The sequence below is a fragment of the Manis javanica genome, chromosome 9 (assembly GCF_040802235.1).
Source record: "Manis javanica isolate MJ-LG chromosome 9, MJ_LKY, whole genome shotgun sequence".
NCBI lineage: Eukaryota > Metazoa > Chordata > Mammalia > Pholidota > Manidae > Manis > Manis javanica.
The window spans coordinates 5,259,099-5,278,386 of NC_133164.1; the positions used below are offsets into that span (position 1 = coordinate 5,259,099).

Below are 19,288 nucleotides of genomic sequence, written 5' to 3' on the forward strand. Positions count from 1 at the left end.
AACAATCAAGTACATAGCACAAGGCTCTCACTGCAATTTTCCCGGGAGGTGAATCCCAAAGGCATCAGGTGAGAAGCAGCACCTTACCTGAAGGTAAAGCCCCCCCACCCCCACCCCCACCCCTCACAAAGGAAGCTAATGGATTCCACAGTGGCTGGCAATCAGGTGATCAATAAACATTTATGCAAAGATTGAATACCAGATCTAAACTACAGGTTTCTGAAGATTTCTTTAATGTATCTCTTTTTTCCTCTCCAATAATATCTCTTTGAACTTGCAAGAGATTTTTCTCAGTCTGCATGTCCTTCCCTGAACCTATTGTGTTTTTGTGTATCTTCCATTTTTATGGAAGCACAATTCTCACTCGGAGTTAGCTTTATCTGTATTTCCCTGGTTATTAAATAATGTAATCACTCAGCTCCACACCACAGTTCTCTCCTGCAACCTCACCCCACCTCCAGAGGAAAGGAAATTGTTTTTCCCCAAGGAAAATTCTTTAGCTATAATTTTATTTTAATCTGATCAGTCATAATTTTCTTCAGTTTATACAGTTATATGTTCACTTTAAGCATAGTGACACTAATAATTGTTTAGTTCCTGCATTATCTTATTTTACACTTATAGACATATAGTTTTATAATGATGTTATGCTGTATGCTTAATTTTGTGAGTAACACAGTACAGAAGTTATATTTTGAGGAATATGAAATTAACATCAGTAATGTTAATCATTGATATTCCTCAAATTTTATTAATTCATACATTATTAATGTTCCGTGAAGTGTTACAATATTGGGTAGAAGAGAGGAAAGAATGATTCCAAATGGAATCACGTGTTTAACACAGTATTCTGAAGTTTGATAACATGATCTTGTTTCTAGAAAATCAGACTTAAGTGATGGCCATCTTTGGTAAAAAACAAAACTTGCCACAAATGTGCTAATTACAAACTCATGTGTTGGTTTATACAAATAACATATTGTAACTTTGCAGACTGTTACTGGTGCACTTATAAAGCATGTTATGCAAGAGCTCTGGCCTGCAGGCTTAGAATCTATCAGTCAACAAAATTTGGGTATAAATAAATATTGACAACAGGACGAGATTGTTGATTTCTAGGTTATTGCTAGGAATCTACAGAGGATTTGTGAAATTAGGTTCCTGCTTAAGTTAGATCACCTGTAATATGAGAAGGAAATCATTATTGTGTACACATATGTAAGCAAAGAAGGGAATGGAGAGAAATGAGACGTGGTTTGGGAACATTCAAAGAACCTGCGGAAGGATCGCTGCTGACCTCGGGGTACAGTCTAATCCGTGGTTTAAATGCTCGAGCCTGGAGTGGCTCCGGATGCGAGGTCTGTGCCCAAGTCTCGGGGGCCTGCGAGGCGTGAGGACACAGGGATGCACGCGCCGGGGCTTCCCGCGGCACACCGCGTGCAATGGCTCATTAGGCAGGGTCCCGGGTGCCGGGAGAGGCGTGAGTGCCAGGGCTTCCCGCGCCCATGGGCGCCCTGCAGCCCCAGCCGGGCGAGGAGCCCGGGAGTGGAGCGCGCAGTCAGGGAGGGAGCCGTGCCCGGGGCAGGGGAGCAGCCTGCACCATTACCCAGAGACGAGCACAAGCGCGAATGTTCACGCCTGCAAGTGGGGTGCGAGCTGTGGGCCCCGCGGTGATGGCCACCCCGGGACCCGGCGGGGGGTGTCCACGAGGGCAGGTGGGACGAAGGTGCAGGCGAGCAGGCCTCGCGTGGCCCGCGCGGGCCCGGGGGAGCACTGGCGGACCGAGAGGCGGCGGCGTCTGGTTCGGCGCGCCCCGCTCCGCGCGCGGGGTGCAGGAGGCGGGCCGCGGCCTCGGCGAGCCGGGACGGCGCGGGGGCGGCCTCTGTCCTCGGCCTCCGGCGGGAACCGGCCCAGCGGACCCCGGCGGGTAAGGTCACGGGCCCTCGGGGAGGGGCGGGGAGGCCGCGGAGACCTGAGCGCGGGGCGGCGGGGAGGCACTGGGCCCTCTGGGCTTTGGGCTGGGCCCGGGGAGGGCAGGGCGCGGCCCGGGTGGGGCCTCCAGGCCCGTCTCCTAGGCACCAAGGGACTAGTGGCTGCAGGCTAACGAGGGGCTGCAGGCGGGAGGGCGCTTCCTCGGGAAACCCATCAGAACCGACGCCGTTCGCCGAGTGGGTTCTAGGGGAGGGAGAGGACGGGTCGGGAGCGACAGCCGCGGGGTGACCGGCGGGAGGGAGTGGTGGCCTCCTGGAGGCCGGGGCCAGGCGCCGAGGTGAGTGGCCGCCCGGCGGCAGGCCACTGCTGGGGTCCCCTTGGTGTCTTGGGCGGTAGGAGGTGGAATTCTCAGCGGAAAGGGGCACGGGTTAGAGGTGCGGGAGAGCTCTGGGGAACGAGGGTGCCGCATTCCTGCGAGTGCTAATGGGGACTTCTCGTAGGGGCTGTGGGAGAATAACGGGCCTCTGCAGGCATCACCTCCTACACCTGAGATGGGGTGCCCCTATTCTCAGCCTGGCCAGGTACCAGCTTCTGTAAACCCCAGCCCTGCTAAGCTCTTCCTGGACGCCTGTTCGCCCTGTCTGTCTGCTGCTACTTCCCCCTTTTTCTGAACGTCTCTTCACGAATTAACGTGGGCCCTGAGCAAGTGGGCCTGGAAGTGCCCCCACCTGCTGGGCTGGTAGGAGTGGGGCGCCTGAGGAGGAACCAGAGGTGAATTGAGCCTGGAGTCCCCTCAGGGCCCTGGATCCCAGCCTGCCTGTGACATCTGCTTCATTTAGTTGGGGTTGCCTTCTGTCATTAGGAAGCAAAAAATGAATTCCCTGTGGCCTGGAATTCCCTTGCACCACCTGCCATGCTTCACCATTATTTGTCCACTTGATGTACTGGCTTCCTAGGGCCGCCCTAAAGTAACAAAAGCTGTGTGTGTCTTAAAAGCATACTCATATACTTATGGAGTCTAGAAGTCCCAAAGCCAAGATACCGACAGGGTCATGTCCTCTAAGGGGGGAAGCTCTCCACACCCTCCTCCTGGCTTCTGGTGTTGCCAGCACTGCTTGCTGCCCTCTGGCTCATCAGTATCACTCCTTGTTCACGTGGTGTTCCCCCAGTGTCTTCATGTCTTTCCTCTGCCTGTCTTCACCTGGCATTCCCCTGTGTCTGGGTCCAATTTAAGCTGATACCCAAATCCACTTAGAAGGCCAGTTATTGGCTCGCCCTACCTCAGTATGACCGCATTGTAATCTGCATCTTAATCTGTAAAGACGCTATTACCCAATAAGCTCACATTCACGGTGGGGTTAGAACTCGAGCATAGCTTTCTGGGAGACACAGTTTACCCAATGCTTGTACATGCTGTTTGCCGAGTTGTAAACTGCTGCAGAAAATGCATACATCTTCAGAGCTGTGCTCAAGGGCTAGCTCAGGGCCTGGCCCCCAGAGTTAAAAAAAAAGTAGTGAATTCTCACTGAAGCAGAAGGGAAAAGAGCATTTTCAGAGAGAGTGTGGTCAGCAATGGCACGTGCTCAGGATATCAGCAACTGTGAAGCTTCCAGATCAAACAGACGTGGTCTGTAGCATGAACAGAATAGAGCAGATGGAAAACTAGAAGTTAATCATTCAAATGTTCCCTGTGTGCCAATAGAACGATGCTTTTGGAAGAGAATATAGTTGTAGGAAGATAATGTGTAATGTGAAAAAAAGGTTACTGAGAAGTTTAAAGATCTGTGCAAAGAGAAAGGAAAACACGTGGACAGGTGGCTAGCGGATCTCTTAAAATTAAGACTGGATTTGCGGGGTGCCTGGGTTGAGTGCCTGCCCCACCAGAGATGTGGTTCTGGTGGCTGGGGCCCTTGGTCTTCCCTCAGTGATCTTATTCTGAAGCCTGTTACAAGATGGCCTTCCCTAGCATTTCGCTGCTCTCTTTTGTGACAGTAGGAATGTAAAAAGCATTTACTTCTTTCCTTTCCTCTCCGTTTAAAACATTTAAAAGACTCAAATGTGTCCTGTGGCTTTTAACTGATTACTCTTATTTGTCCTAAGACTTTTCTCTCATGTTTATTTCTTTGTCTTCCCTGTGATTTACGGAAAGGATTTTCCCTGGGGATGTTGTCCACTGGACTCCACCGGAGAACTGCTTGCGACCCTAACAGTCTCCTGCGGCCGCAGCACGCATGCTGGTTTGCCAGCTCTGCCTTTGGACACACTCCCCTTCAGGCTTTCTGTAGAAATCGGTAATCTAGAAGTTTGATGGAACCTTGGTTGTCTGGGCAAAGATAGTGAACTCATGCTCATAATGGGGAATACTGGAGTTTAGGGTGACTTCATCCAGACAAGTATTTGAGTTCTGGGTGCTTGGAATTGCGTGTCTACCATGCAGTCATCTCTGTTTTCAGATGGTTCAAATCTCTAGAAAGTTCATCCTTATATTGACCTAAAACCAACCTCTCCAATTTTCTCAAGGTGGTTTGATTTCTGGAGCAACAAAGAGAATTTAGTCCCTCTTAAGTCTGACAGCTGTGTTTGAAGACAGCAGGTATGTACCTCTAAATCTTTTCTTTCCTAGGCTAAGCAGTGTCAGTTTTTTAACATGACCAGTTTTTTTAAACTGTACTTCCAATGTCAAGCTTCCTTGCTTTCTCTATCTAGGCTGTATTTCTCTTAAAGCCCCATATATCTTTGTCTTGAAGTGTGGGAACCAAAGAGTTGGAACAAAGCCCTCCAGGTGTTTGGCAAAACAGAGAGCAGAACATCCTCTCCATTTTCTATAATCAGAGAAAATTGCTGGCAATTGCACTCCTAAGATACCCTTTTCTCTACAAGCTCCTCTTCCCAACCTCAGCTTAGCCTTCACTATTCTCACCTCACTCTTGGCACGATTGATTTTTTCATTCAATACAAATCTATTGTGCGTGTTCCTTTAAGTATTCTGCACATTGGGCTTCGGAATGATAAACTGATCTCTGCCATAAAGGGGATCAGAGCCTAGAGTGTAACAAATGGTATTCAGGGGAATCAGAACTTCACCTGAAGAAGGGAATATATGAAGGTTAGTAGAAATAGAAGGTATTATATTGGATTGATTCATCCCATGAATGTTGAAGTTGGTGCCAGTTCTTAGCGGTTTAAATAGAGTAGTGATCAAAATGTGCCTTTTCTCAGAGTTTGCAATTCAGTAATGGAGGATAAAAGGGAAACCTAGATAATATGTAACAGCCTTCATCTAGAATGGGAGTCTGCAGACTGGCATACTGGGCCAGTCCAGGCTGTGCCTTCTCATGTAGACAGTCCTGCTGGAGCAGAGCTATGCTCATTTATATATGGCCTGCAGTTGCTTTCAGGCTACTGTGGCAGCTGAAACACCATATGCATGGACCGTATTGCTAAGATATTTGCTCTGACCTCTTTAAGGAAAAAGTTTGCTAAATGCAGGCTAGAAAAATACGGCAAGTTGGGGAGGAGTGAAAGGGAGAAGGTTCATCTTTAGGGAGGTCGGTCAGAGGAAGCCATGCTGGTGAGGTGGCATTTGAGCAGAGACCTCAAAAATGGCTGTAGCTAAACTATGTGGATATCTGGGGGAAGAATGTTCTAGGCAGAAAGAAAAGCAAAACAGTGGCCATGAGGAGGGAGTAAGGATGATGTGCCCCACAGTGCCTGCAGCTGTGTAACATGAGGCTCACAGGGTGTTGCCAGGTCCTGATGAGAGCAGGCTTTTGCTTAGGCAACACGGGGGCCTCGGGCAGACTGGGAGCAGAGCAGTGACAGCCTCCAGGTGCTGTCAGAGGCGGTGGGGGTGGGCTCTGCAGAAGGGGAGGGGTTGGGAAAGGGTATGGCAGAAGGAGGGGTGAGGGCTGGTGGGCATGGGTAGAGGAGACGAGGTCGTGGGTGTTAGCTGGAAGTTCCATCAGCGTGATTTCCTGATGACCTGGGTAGAGGGTGAAAGTAGAGTCAACAATAATTCCATTTTTTTTTAAATTTAGGAAGTGTCAAATTTACAAAAAGCTGTACAATTTGTTCAAAGAACACAGGTTATATCCCCATTACCTAGACTGACTTGTTAACATTTTAACCTATCAGCTTCATTTGTCCCCTCCCTGTCTTAGCATGTGCACACGTGTGGATAATACACATGTGTAATATATCTTATCCTGAATCCACTGAGCATAAACTACACTTATTTGGCTCTTTATTCTTAAATATATCAGTGTATTTTCTAATAGGTATTCTCAAAGCATAGTTTTCCTTCCTCCCCTATATTATGTATGCATTCATGTGTATATACATTTATATATATATATAAATCAATATAAATCATAGTATGTGCCTGCCAATCCCTTAACATGGAATATGTACAGTAAAGAGAAGCAGAATTTACCCGATAGGCAGGAAGAAATTATGCTTTTGGTGTGTAGAATTGTTTACCAGACACTCAAGAATGTAACTTAGGCAACTGGATGAGAGTCCGAAGGTTCCTGACACTTGATATCAGGAAGATTAGGAAGAGAAGATGCTAGGAAAGATTGCTATGAAACTAAGCATAGAACTGATGGAGTAGTTGAGGTTGTGGGAATACTGGAGTTGATTCTAGGATGGCTTCACCCAGTGTGCCCTGATGGGAAACCTCTAGAGAGGGGATGGTTGGGGGGAGAAGTGCTCGCATGATGCCCTGGAGTAGAGAAGAGACAGGACCAAATTTCTGGTGGAGGCCTGGCCTTCAGGGTGCTCAGAAGTTCTGCTAACTTCAGGCAGTGAGAAACAATGTGAGCACAGATGAAGCCGGCTCAAAAGTTTGGTTGAGACCGAGTGGAAGCTCTCTCTTCTGTGTGCCTTTATTTTCTCATAGACATTAGACTCACTGGAGATGAGACTGGAGGGGAGGTGAATTGCTCTCCGCTGGAGGAGAAAGAAGGTGAAATGCTTTTAGGAGTTAGAAAAAGGGAGGGGCCAGGACAGGTTGCCAGTAGCACTGAGGGTGCTCATGAGCTTAGGGGCTGTTAGTGAAAACCAAGACTGGTCCCCATGCTTGCATTCCCTTCACCAGCCTCCGGCCTTCCTGGTGGGCACATCCCCTCGGACTGAGCCACGGCTGGGGTTTCACCAGCAAGTGTGGGGGAGGGCAGGAAGTTCTGGTTTAGTCAGGCAATGTCCATAAGGAAGGAGCTTGACTCTAAGCTGAAGAAGGAGACAGACAAGGTGGGGTGATTCAGGGGTCCTGAGTCCCTGGTTTGGGTGGGGGGCACAGCATTGAAGATGGGCTATTAGACATGGAAAGACGAGGTGTTCCAAGGCTGGACTCCTTCCATTGACTTGAGCAGGGGAGACGGCTTGGGTCACAGGGCAGGCCACAACCTCTGAGCACTGTGGTGTGGTGACTGGTATTGGGCAGGATGTTCTGAGCACATGGGGACAGACCATGATCCAGGTGGTGGGGAGGGAAACCGTGTCAGAGAAAGCTCCTCGCTGGGACCCACATCTGAGTTCTGAGGATGTCCTCATATGCATTTGACCTTGAGGTATTCCTGGATCTTGCTACTACCTCTGAAATAGTTGAAAAAATAAAGGAAGATCATTTCATTTTATCAAACAGGTTATTTTTTCATTTCATTCACTTTGTTCAATCCTTCAGTCTGCTGTGTGTCCTAACTTTCAGATTGTTATATGTTATAGTACATCTCTATTCAGTGTATTGCTGTTAGTGTCAGATTGTTATATTTTATAGTACATGTCTATTCAGTGTTTTGCTGTTAGTGTTGTGTGCCTATTGTGGAGGAATTGCATAATCCCAGAGATCTTTCCATCTTTAAGCATCCTACTCGACTAAATCCACATATTATTTTAACTTTTTAAGGTGACATCATAAATGCTAAAAAGCTAGAGACATGTCTTTAAAAGAAGAGCAGTAGATAATGCCTCAAACTTGAAACTATTAATGATACTTGACAACTAGGCACATTGACAGAGCCTCAGTAAACTTTTGGTCTTTAAGTACTTAATCTCAAAATTGGAGAGCTTTATGCTATTGGCCTGACCACTGAGAACTTTATTTCATAAAACTTCCAACTGAACAAGTGGAAAGAAAAGTAAGGAAGACTTGGTTTACCTGGTTAACCCATTTCAGAGACCGTAAAAGAATGTTACTGATTACAGAGAATAAAGACCAGGAGTAAGATAAGATAAAAAAAAAGATTACTTTTTGGTTTTAATTTAACTCGGTTCTCTGCTTGAAACCAAACTGTCCTAAAATAATGGATGGATTCCTGTGAAACTCCTAATTACTTAGTAGTTCTCTCAGAACAGAATCCGGTTCAGGGTTTTGCCTCGTCATCCCTGGGTGAAGGCAAACAGGATCCTCCTGAGAGAGGAGGCTTTTGAAGGAAAAAGCATGTGTAGTTGGTTGTGTGGTTTCGATGAGGAGGAAAGAAACTTAAAGTCGGTCGGCCTCATTTAAGGTTAAAAATGAGAGTTTTAATTGAGCACGGATCTCAAAAAGCAGCAGGGTGACTGCCAACGACAGGTTGTAGTACAGCTCAGAGAATGGATTTCAAGTGTTACATTATCTCCAGGGTTCTTTCCTTTAGCCAGGTTTAATGTGACTTAAGGCAGGGGGAAATATCAATTGAAACATCTATTCAGCTAAGGTGTTTTCTTTGCATACAAATGGAAACAACCCATTAATATCCTGACTCCTCTTAATATTCTGACTCTTCATTGCCTGTCTTCCCACTAAAATAACATACTCCTATAACTTTATAGAGTTATTGTCTCAAGCAGAAACTCTTTTGCAATCAACTGAGTCATTTTATTTCCTTTCATGAGCCTACAGTATCATGTATAAAGGATGACCTATTGATAGTTAGTGTCCTCTCAAGGTCAGATAGCTGATTCAGAAGGCTTTGGGTATCAGCTATTTGATAAACATCATTCAAAAAACATGCATTGAGCCCTTGTGCTTCCACAGCATGTGCTGGGGGTGACGAGCTTTAAGTGAGACCTGTAGTCTAGAACGGGTTTATTTTATTGGGTTGTAGCAATGTGAGTTACTTCTAGACCAGCATTTCTAAGCCCTCCTAAATAAAGCCTCCTCTTAGTAGAGGCTTGAATGTGGAGTAGGGATTCGCGGACAGGTGGGTTTCCTAGTGTCAGAAACTTCATATGCAAAGTCATAGGAGCTACGACATATTTGGGAGTGACCCAGTTAATACAGCTGGAGCTTAGATCCACACAAGAATGATACAAAATAAAGCTTTGCATCCAGGTGAGGGGGACACGTGGTAAAGAGCCTGGCTTGGCTTGTCTGCCAGTGGAGAACCATTCTGATGAGCAGGGCGACTGACACGATTACACCGAGTCTCAGGTCCTCTTGACAGTTGCGTGGAACATGGCCTGGAGTCATGATCCTCACAACCAGGTAACTGCCCAGAGCAGGTGAGAGATAATGAGGCAGCCAAAGAATCTTTGGAGATATTTAGGTCGCAGAAATAGAGTTCTGTGACAAATTTATTGCAATGAGTGTAGAGAAGAGAGAAGTTCAAAACATCCCTGATGCTTTTGGTTTAAAATTCTGAGCCCTTTATTTATTACATGAAATCAAGTGCTGAGAAAGATGGTTCAGGTGGTGGTTTGCTGCCTGTTGGTTATCTGGTCAGAAGTAGCAGGTCCGGGAAAGGAAACTACAGGATTGTCCCGGAGAGTGCTCCAGCTTGCTTCATGAATTGAGAAGAAGGCTTCAGTGCCGGGGATCCGGGGTGCAGAGGGCTCATAGGTGGGCCTGTGGAAGAAGCGAAGGACCGCAGAATTCGTGCGTTGGACTTGACCTCCAGTGTGGGAGTGAGTGGTTAGGTCGTAGGGAGAAGCTCTCCTGAATGGGATTGATGCCCTTACGAGAGGCACCCCAGAGCTTTCTTGCCGCTCTGCTGTGTAAGGACGCAGGGAGAAGACGGAAGCAGCAAGCAGGTTTTCACTAGACACAATATCAGCACCTTGACCCTAAAATTCCACTGTCTAGAACTGTAAGGAATTTCTGAGGCCCCCACCCCAGCCTATGACTTACAGCAGCCCAAGTGGACTGTCAGGGGGTCCAATGAGGACAGTTTCAGGGAGGGTACTTTCATCAGTGTCCCAGATACAGTGTCAAAGATGATAGAAATCAACTTGGAGCCCACTGAGCTGGGCATAGAGGTCACCAGGCATCAGTGGTTGAGGTGGGGTGTGTCCGATGACAGAGGGGTTGGGGGGGGTGAGGGTGGCATATGTGACACAGTGAGTGCAGTGCACTTTAAGAAGACTTGTCTGAAAATAGCTATAGAGGAAATAGCCACATTCAAAGCTGGGATTGGAGTGGGCGTGCTTAACTGATGAGATGCAAGGCCAGCCTTATTATCTCCAGGTTTTTTGAATGGTTTATTGCTATTTCTGAGATTATAATTGTTACTAAGACTATATTGAACCATCGACCTCTGCTAGACATACCAAAAGCATAAAAGGGATATAGATTTGATTGCAAACATACAACATTTCGGTCTTTTACAACAAAAGGGATATATTTTTAGATTAGATGAACCTTGGGTGGGAAAGTTGTTCATGGTGGGAGACAAGCAGCTGAGGAGTGTGGGTGCAGTTTTCCGTGAGGGGTGTTTTTTTTTGGGGGGGGGGCACTGAAGGACAAAGAGGTCGACAGTGAATTGTGCTGCAGGTGGTGAGATGGAAAGTACGTTGTCTGGCAACTTTAGCTAGTTTTAGCAACAGAGTGAACGAAATGAAAAGCAGACAGCCAGACCAGAAAGTCACTCCAGTGTTTGGCTGGGGGACTGTCGTGGTTTCATGGAAACATCTTCACCTAAAAGGATAAAGAAATAGAAATGGTTGCAAAGACTTTTGTGATTGGGTGCTCATCATGTAGTTGTTAGAAGGAATTGTGTTGTCTTCTACAATGTAGCTCTTACCCATCCTACAACATTGCTGCAGCTTTTCAGTAAGTCTTTAATGTTGTTCCACTGACTGCTCAGACTCTTATGCAATGCTTTCCCTATCCCAGTGATTTTCCATATTTAACAACATCTATCGAAGTGCTAGAGACATTAGAGGGCAGCCAAAATATGTTTGACCTGAAATATACTCACTAGAGGACGTACTAAATAATGGAGAAGCAATCCAGGTAAAATGAGGTCACTGGACACATTCATAAAATGAATGTACACATCTGGTATGATTTCAGTAAAACAAGTATCTGTGGGCTCATTTACATGGGTTGTCAAGAAAAACATCCAGGGAATCAGCATTTGGTTACTGGGTGTGAGTTAAATTCCCCAAAGAAACTAGTAATTTGAGGCTTTCAGAGTAGATTCAAGAGTAACTCCTGCCTGGTTACTCATAACATTCCCTAATTGGTTCATCTCTAAAATGGGTGAAACAGCACCTGCTTCACAGGGATGATAAAGTGGAAACCAATATGAATGTTTGCTGCTTTGAGGGGTTAAAGTTGCTTATTTTATAAGGTATTTTGGAAAACAGTTGAGACTGTTTTTGCATATTGATAGAGGAGCAGTGTTGACAATTCATTATCCTCAGGTGGAAAATAGCAATCTATGGCAACAGGCTAAAAGTGACTAGACATATTATAATTTCACTATATTCAGAATCTTTTAAAACTGGGTCAAACCATTTGAAGTCATAAAAAAAATCGAGTATTGGCAATTTCATCTAGTTGAATCTAACACGGAAGCTACGCCTTAGAAAAATCATATTTCAAGTTGTAACGTACTAACAGAAATGGTGGGCTTGTATGCACTCTCTCCTTAGGCCAAAAGTCACTGGCCTAAATGGCATCCTTTCAATGTGGAGGTAGGCATTTTATCTATGGCTTTAAAATAGTTGTTAGAAATTGTGTAACCCTTCCATAAATTGGGATGTGATGGGGACGACTCTTTTAGGTGGAGCTAAAGTTGGATCAGATTAACATTTGAGAATATATAAACCAGGCCACAGGTACTGTAGCAGAGTTCACCAGAAGGCCCAGGGCCAAGTTTCTTTGGGAGTTAGAATGGCTTTTAGAGTGGCACTAATTTAAAAAAAGACCAGCCTTATCTTAGTAGACACTGTCTCCTTTGAGAAATACTATTATTGTTTATTCATTAAATAGAACAAATCAAGTTCCAAAAGCCATATTGAAATGACTGCACTTTTGTTTATTATAAGAATAGAAGACTCTGTTCTCTCTCTTTGCCTTTTGAGTGGTACTTTATAGAGGAAGTTGGCATTATTTTGTTTATAATTAAAGACTGTACTAAAGCACAATTTGAATAAGCAACTTTAATTAAGGGAAAACCCCACAACCTTCTACACCCATATTTCAGTCTCTAAGAATGAGCAGAAAGGGTTTTCTTTTTTCCCCTCTGAGGTTAGAAGCAGGTCAGGTCAGTAATTGGAGCTGCCTAGTCATCGGCTGGTTTGACCTGCTAGGCTAGAATTTTCTTTACTATGGGAAAGTGTAATCAGAAAACCAGATGTATCCCCATCCTGAGGCTGGAGCGTAATGAAAAGCAGGCAGTTCATTTATTTTCTCCAAGCATTTCAAATCTTCATTCAGCCATTTGGGGCTTGGCTTTGCACTGGGCTGAGGAACTACAGTGGGAGGCATTATTTAACTGAATCACAGTCCAGAGATGTAGAAATTGAGATTCAAACACTCTCATTGTCTTGAATCCCCTATTTCCTTCAAAAGTTGATAGCTATTACGCGCTTTTCACCTGGAAGATGAGGGATGAGCTAGAGATTTCAAACAAATGAGGCTAGGGATCTGTCTATTATAGGCTTATTCTGATTATCAGCGTGTTCTCCTGAGGTCCTACAGATGATCTGTGATTGGGGTGCGGGGACGGGAGAGCACCCCCTCTGAGCAGGGGATGTGGGGTTGAGTGCAGTTTGAACAAGCCCAGGTAATGTAGCTCTTGTTCTCATGACATCCTCATTCAGCATTCAGCTCTGTACATTGTATTTGTCCTATTTTCATCCTAAAGCTTCCTGCATGTTTCCCAACTCCATTTTCTATTAAAATTAATCTGTGTATCCCAGTTTTCATCAAAAAGAGGTCATCTAAATTTTTATAGACATATATCACACTGTTGGAATGTCTTATAAATGGGTTTGAACTGTTTTGGGCATTAACTGCTCAAAGACACTGAAATACAATATTTTCTAGAATCATAAATGAATAAAGAAAATTCAGTTCATGAAGCTATTACTCTATAGGAAGATATTTTAAAGGTCACAGTTGAGGATTCCTTGTCACAAACTGCAGGAGGGACTTCTGTGTACTTCTGAAGGGCTTTGTCATGTAGGGTGAAAGCATCTACACTGTTAAGCATCCAGATGCTTAAGTATCATGCATGTATGAATTAAAGCTGGGATTTTGCCTAGGATACAGAAATCCCAGATTTCTTATATAGTCCAGTGGAGGTGTTGAAGTAGGTAAAGCCTGTTGGAATCTAGTCTTTTATGTGGCTTGGATATGATTTAATAGTTGAGAGAGATGGGATATATAGTGATCCAGATAAGAGATCTGTAGAAATAGATCGCAAAGACATGCATTCTCTTTGAAGTGTGCCATTGCAGATAGTTACTGAAATACTTTAAGCACTTGACACAGTGGATCTCTGCTCATGAAGAGGTGGAGATGATCTGTCTCACCTGTTGAAATACCTTGTCAGTAAACATCCCTGAAAGTACAGAAGTGGGGGTTAATGCCCCTCCATTCTTCCCATCTTTCTAGCATCAAAAGCCTGGCCGCTTCTCCCAGATCCAAGATGGGAGAGGGACTTTTTTTTCTCAGGACCATTTAAGTCCATTTTATCTTGTGATTGAAGTCTTAAATGGCACTGGATTGTGACAGGATAGAATCTTACCCCACCGAAGTCCTTCTGTGAAGGGAAAAATGGTTCTCCATGTGACAGAGGCATTTGGAATGAAGGGAGAAGAAAATGAGGCGATGTTCCAGATGGATTTTGGGGGATGCCCATTCTTAGTGCAAGCTGCTCGTACAGCACTCGTCGGCAACCTGACCTTTGCTCAGCTTCTCCCTGTCCATGATTTTTTAACACTCCCCCCATCCCCCATCCCACACACAAATACACCTACCAGTCTTTCCAATGTTTAAAAATGGGGGGGAAGGAGTGGGTGCGATATTAGTAGCTGTGAGTGGGATTCACTTACCAACTTCAGGACCTGGGTCAGTAAAGATTCCACCTACGTGATAAAACTGGCTTATTCCAGGGAATAGGTTTGGTTAATATGCCTGCTCCTAACCTGAAGAACTTAAAAAGGTCAGCTAGTTCCTAGACAAATTTCCTTACTTTCTTACTTGGAATACTGACTTGACTCAGCAAATTCCCACTTTCAGTTTGTCAAATGTATGTTAAGAAAAAGTGAAAGGCCAGGGGAAAAGAATGGCTATGAGAAAAGCCGGTGTCCTGAGTAACAGTTCTTGTTCTCTGCACGTCCCTTCCAGGCCCAATTCCTGGGCTGGGTCACATCGTGGCCCAGGACCCGTGACCATCACATGAAATGTGTCCTCAAGCACCCAGGCAACTGCATCCTCTTCACGTAGGCTCTCCTCTCCTCGCTGGACCCAAGCCCCATATACTTTCCTCATCACCATCTAAGAGGTGCCTGTCCTGTGTACCATTTCCTTAATTTCCTGCTTCCTAAGATGACCGCTGAACCCTGAAACTCACCTGGGCTAATGCAGCCGCAGAAAGTCAGATCCCTGATTTAGGTCTCAGCCTAAGGAAAATTCCTAATAGTCCGTTAACCCTTTGTCAAGTGGCGGTAAAAATGTTACTGTAACCCCTGTGACTTTGTTCAATTTCTATCTGATGTACTTGCTAACTTGAGCCACCATAATTCACTTTACCTTGTCAATGCTTTTTCCTTTAATATTCTCTTTACTATGTTGCAATTGAAACCTTTTTCTTGCAAGCATACAAAAAATACAGAGACTGTCAAAGTTTTTAATCAAAATCGCTTAACGTGCAGTTGAGGTCTCTAAAAGATGGCAGATGTATATATCAGACATCATGAGAGCTACATTCTATTAGAAAACCATGAACTGGTGAAGTTCATATTAGAACTTAGAAAGTCTATGCAGGGCTTCTGGTTTGCCTGTTTAAGAATGTTTCAGAGATCTTACATGAATGTTTTAACTGCAAATACACTAATGTCAGGCAGTCTGAGCCAGGATAATCTTAAGGATGTTTATTAATTCTTGGGTGTTTAAAAGTAATTCTGTATCAGTGTGTGGGTTTTGAAGCAGGAATATTCTTGGAAAATGATTATAAACTTAAGGGATGACCAAGTGGAGACAGACTGGGAAAATGCACAATTAATATTATAATGGTGTATGACTGAATGTTAATTTCATGTAGGATTAAGCTTGAGCAGTTTGAAAATGTACACCCTAATATACACAGAAAACTAATCAGAAAAGTTCTTTGCTTTAAAATCTGTTGAGTGGCTATAATAAACTTTTGGCCAAAGAGTGTATTTAGCTTCAGTGTAAAACCCCCCTTGATAGTCCATGCACAGGAGATTCAGTAAGGTTCTATGTTCCTTCCTGACAGTGGTGATGAGTTGCTTTTTCTAGTTGAAAACTATAACTTATTTTCCTTTTAGAACTTTATCGAGGCATTGTTTTGGCTTCCTTTTTAAATCAACATAGATGGCTGTCATTTACTGAATGAGTAATAACATTTGTATCACTAGCATTTGAGTGATATGTACTAAAGTTATGTATCTAGATAAATTGCATAATTTCAGTAAATATAGAAAAGGGGCTCCATTACTGTCGAAGGAGAAGGTATAATGCCATAAACTGAATTCCCATATTTATTTTATATATGTCAGAATTAAAAATAAAAAAAAACAGAAATAAAGGGTGAAGGCATCATTGTACTGAATAGCTTAGGGACTTCAAGGGTACTGAACTGAAATTCTGAATCTTCTCCATTGAAATATTTTCCTTAGGGAATATTAATCTATTCACTTAGAAGTGGCTGAGTATCAAATATTAGCTATTAATATCACTTCTGCTTTGGATGACTTATTAATCATATTGCAGTTGACTTGCCTCTCCATGTTCCCCCATCCCCTGCTCCTTGGGGTCCCATTTCCTAGAAAACCACAGAAGGGGGAATACAGTGGAGAACTTCAGAAAAGTTGAGTCTAGAGCCTCCTCTGCTTTTCAGGGCTGGGATCGAGGGACTACGGAACCCCAAGTGGAACAGCGAGCAGGCTTGTGTGCTGCGTCAGCAACCAGGAGGCAACTGGTCGACCGGCTTGCTCACTTCCCTGACTTGTGTGAAATGTAGCTTCACATACAGTGGGAAATTCTTAAATATTATTGATGGGCTTGTCACCTGTTTGTGCTTGGACTTATTCAAACAGGTTCAGAAAGTATTACCTGGAACGGTCATAAATCTTGGGCTTATAGGATTTGGTAAGAGCAATATTTCCGATGTGTTTTTGGCCTACAGCCTCATGATTCAATATTGAGTCCTATTTTAATGTTCTGACGTATCAGCATTTTCTGTTCACTAAGCAGACAGGTATATGGAAGTTCTCATAGGTAGATGCAATTGGAAGAGTTGAAAATAGTTAATCCGTGTTATGTCTCTGCAATGTGGCTAGAATCTATTCAGTTTAAACAAAATCTCAACTTATTCATGCAGAGCAGTACTGTCTTTCAAATACATTCCTTTGGAGACTTGGAATTTGACGGTTGAAAGAAATTCTGAGATTTGAGTAAGTTGGTTTATGAACCAAATAACATAATCCATCTATTTTTTTAGAGAATGACACTTAGTTCAACCAAATATCATTATGCAGCTTGATTAATCTTATTCACTAAATTTGGCTCTGAACAGCCATTGTCTTTCTTCCCCCCTTTCCAGACATAAGACCTGAAGTATAAAGGTTGTCCACCACTGATAATATTCCAGAGAAAAGCTTAGGAAATGATTGAAAAGGGGAATTCAAACATGGAAGTGCATTTGAATAATGGCAGCATCATGGAAATGATATTGTCACGAAGCCACAGTGAATGTGTAAGCAGCCTGCTGTGTGTGTGTGTGTGGGTGGGTGGGTGGGTGGGTGTAGGGGGGTGGATTGCTCCAAATACTTAGACTGGAGCAGCAGAAGGGTGTGGGGCTTTGCAGCATTCTAGGCCAGTGCCTGAGGGCCTGGCATGGCCAGCATCAGACCCCAACACAGGGATGCTGGAGGAGGGACCCCAACATTGGATGGTGTAACTAGTGATGCCCCAGCCCCTACGGGCATGAACAGGGACTAGGATGCAGGGCTTATGGTGGAAGAAACTGGCTTGAGTTGCTAGCTCAGCGCTGGACCTGGTCTGGATGCCTAAACAATGGTCTAGACTGACTGCCATCGTGTGCTCTTCCTCCAGGAGATCAGCCTGCAGGGAATCGGTCCCCAACTTTACCTCCTTCTTCGCTCTGTCCTAAGTAACCACTTTGAAGGGGACAGCATGGGCCTATCTAAAGTCACTACATTGAGTGGCAAGTCTTGGACGTAACTATACGTAGCTCTGTGACCTTGGATATGTCACTTGACCTGTCTGTGTCTTAGTTTGTAAATTCATCAAACAATCCAGAAACTTTTCCTTCTGCAATGTTAAGTTCCTAAAGATTCTCCATACTGTTACTCATTGTTTTTCCTCCTCACATGAGTTTCTTGAAATAGTCTCTTAACTTTAGCACAGTTGCTACTACATCACTTAGAGGTTCCAGGTGTTTATCACTGAGGTAAGAGCAGCCTAGACTAACTAGAGCATGTTTACTGTTCATTATGGCAGTGATTTTAAATTCCACATGAGCTCTCTTTTACTTTGTTTTTAAATTCCTGCCTTGTAATCTCTTTAGGTTATCAAATAGTTGAAGGAAAAGTATTTGATTCATAAAAACTCACAGTGGGCCTAAATACATGACATCTGTATACTCTGGTCAGAAGAGCTTTCTGTTCAAGGTTTCAATTTTCATACCTTTTTTTGTGGTGCTTGCTTTGTATGTGGCAAGTTTCTCTACACGTCATGTAGATTGGTATTTCTTTTTTGAGCTTTGTCTGGATCGCACACCCTGACGCGCTTATAAACCAAAGCAGAAACATCACCGCGAGTAAGTATTCCATGCATAGCATCCGCCTCTGATTTCACTGTTTGACCCCACACACTGTTCTCATTTCCAGTCTTCACAACACATTTGCTCTTTTCACTGTTCTCTACTTTAAGTGGACGGGGTTCATCTGGTTTGTTGATGTTATGAAATATGGATTTCTCATATTAATGGTTCTGAAATCATATGGGAATACTTTGCACCGTGTCTTTGCCATGGTGCAGCGTTCCCTTGTATCATATAGAATGAGTTAACATGGTATTACATTACTCCTTTTTATGTCATATTTTTTATTTTCTGAGGACCTTTGTCTTCCTATGTGTGAAATGTGCAAATGATGCTGAAAAAAGAAATCTGGCATTTAGAGCTTGACCTTCACACAGAACTACGTAGATCAGTCGGTCTGTTTTCCTTCGGGTTTGGGAGAAGGGATGTGGACAAGTAGCAGCAGAGGATGTTTATTTATCCTGCTTGATCAATGCAGTCAGGTTTCGCTTAAGCCCATTGATCCATTTTATCTATCAGAAAGTGATCCGAGCCTTTCACACGGTGCCCATTGACTTTTCTAGACTATCAGTTTTGCCTAAGACAATGGGGGTCAGGGATTCCTTAAATGAAAAGATTATCTTGGTTAAATTCTTATTTGAACCAACTATGATCTAGCATACTCAAAGATCATCTAAGAGGCAAGTTATTATTTACCTCATTTTATTTTTCTTATTAAAATCTTAACATTTAATAAAACATGGAAAGGCTAGAGCTCTAGCTTTCGAACTTGAGTGTGCAACATAATCACACGGAGAGCTCGTTAAAACGCAGACCACTGGGTCCTGCCGCAGAGTGTATGGGGCATTGGGCCAAGGCTTTGCATGTCTAACAAGTTCCCAGGCGATGAGGTGGCCAGCCTGGGGATGGTACTCGGAACACCCCTGGGGGGACTATGAGAGGCAGAAGGGAAAACCGGAAGGGCAGGCTACTGATTGCAGCTCGTGAATATCCCTTCTACTTTTGTATTTCACTATTCAAGAAGTCAGCAGCTGGACTCAAACCTAAATCCAAATGTAAGGACGTGGACCTAAAAACCATAAGCTGATGAGAATAGAATCTCCCTTTTATTTCCT

The 19,288-nt window shown here is 44.0% G+C and overlaps 1 long non-coding RNA gene across 1 annotated transcript in view; it reads left to right on the forward strand.

Annotated features, from left to right (window-relative positions):
• The first annotated feature begins 1,727 nt into the window (after positions 1–1,727).
• The window catches only part of LOC140843488 (uncharacterized), an 87,919-nt gene continuing 70,358 nt past the window's right edge, over positions 1,728–19,288 (forward strand). The window contains exons 1-2 of the long non-coding RNA XR_012121315.1: positions 1,728–1,927; positions 4,453–4,525. This is a non-coding gene — a long non-coding RNA (uncharacterized lncRNA). The remainder of the gene's footprint in view (positions 1,928–4,452; positions 4,526–19,288) is intronic.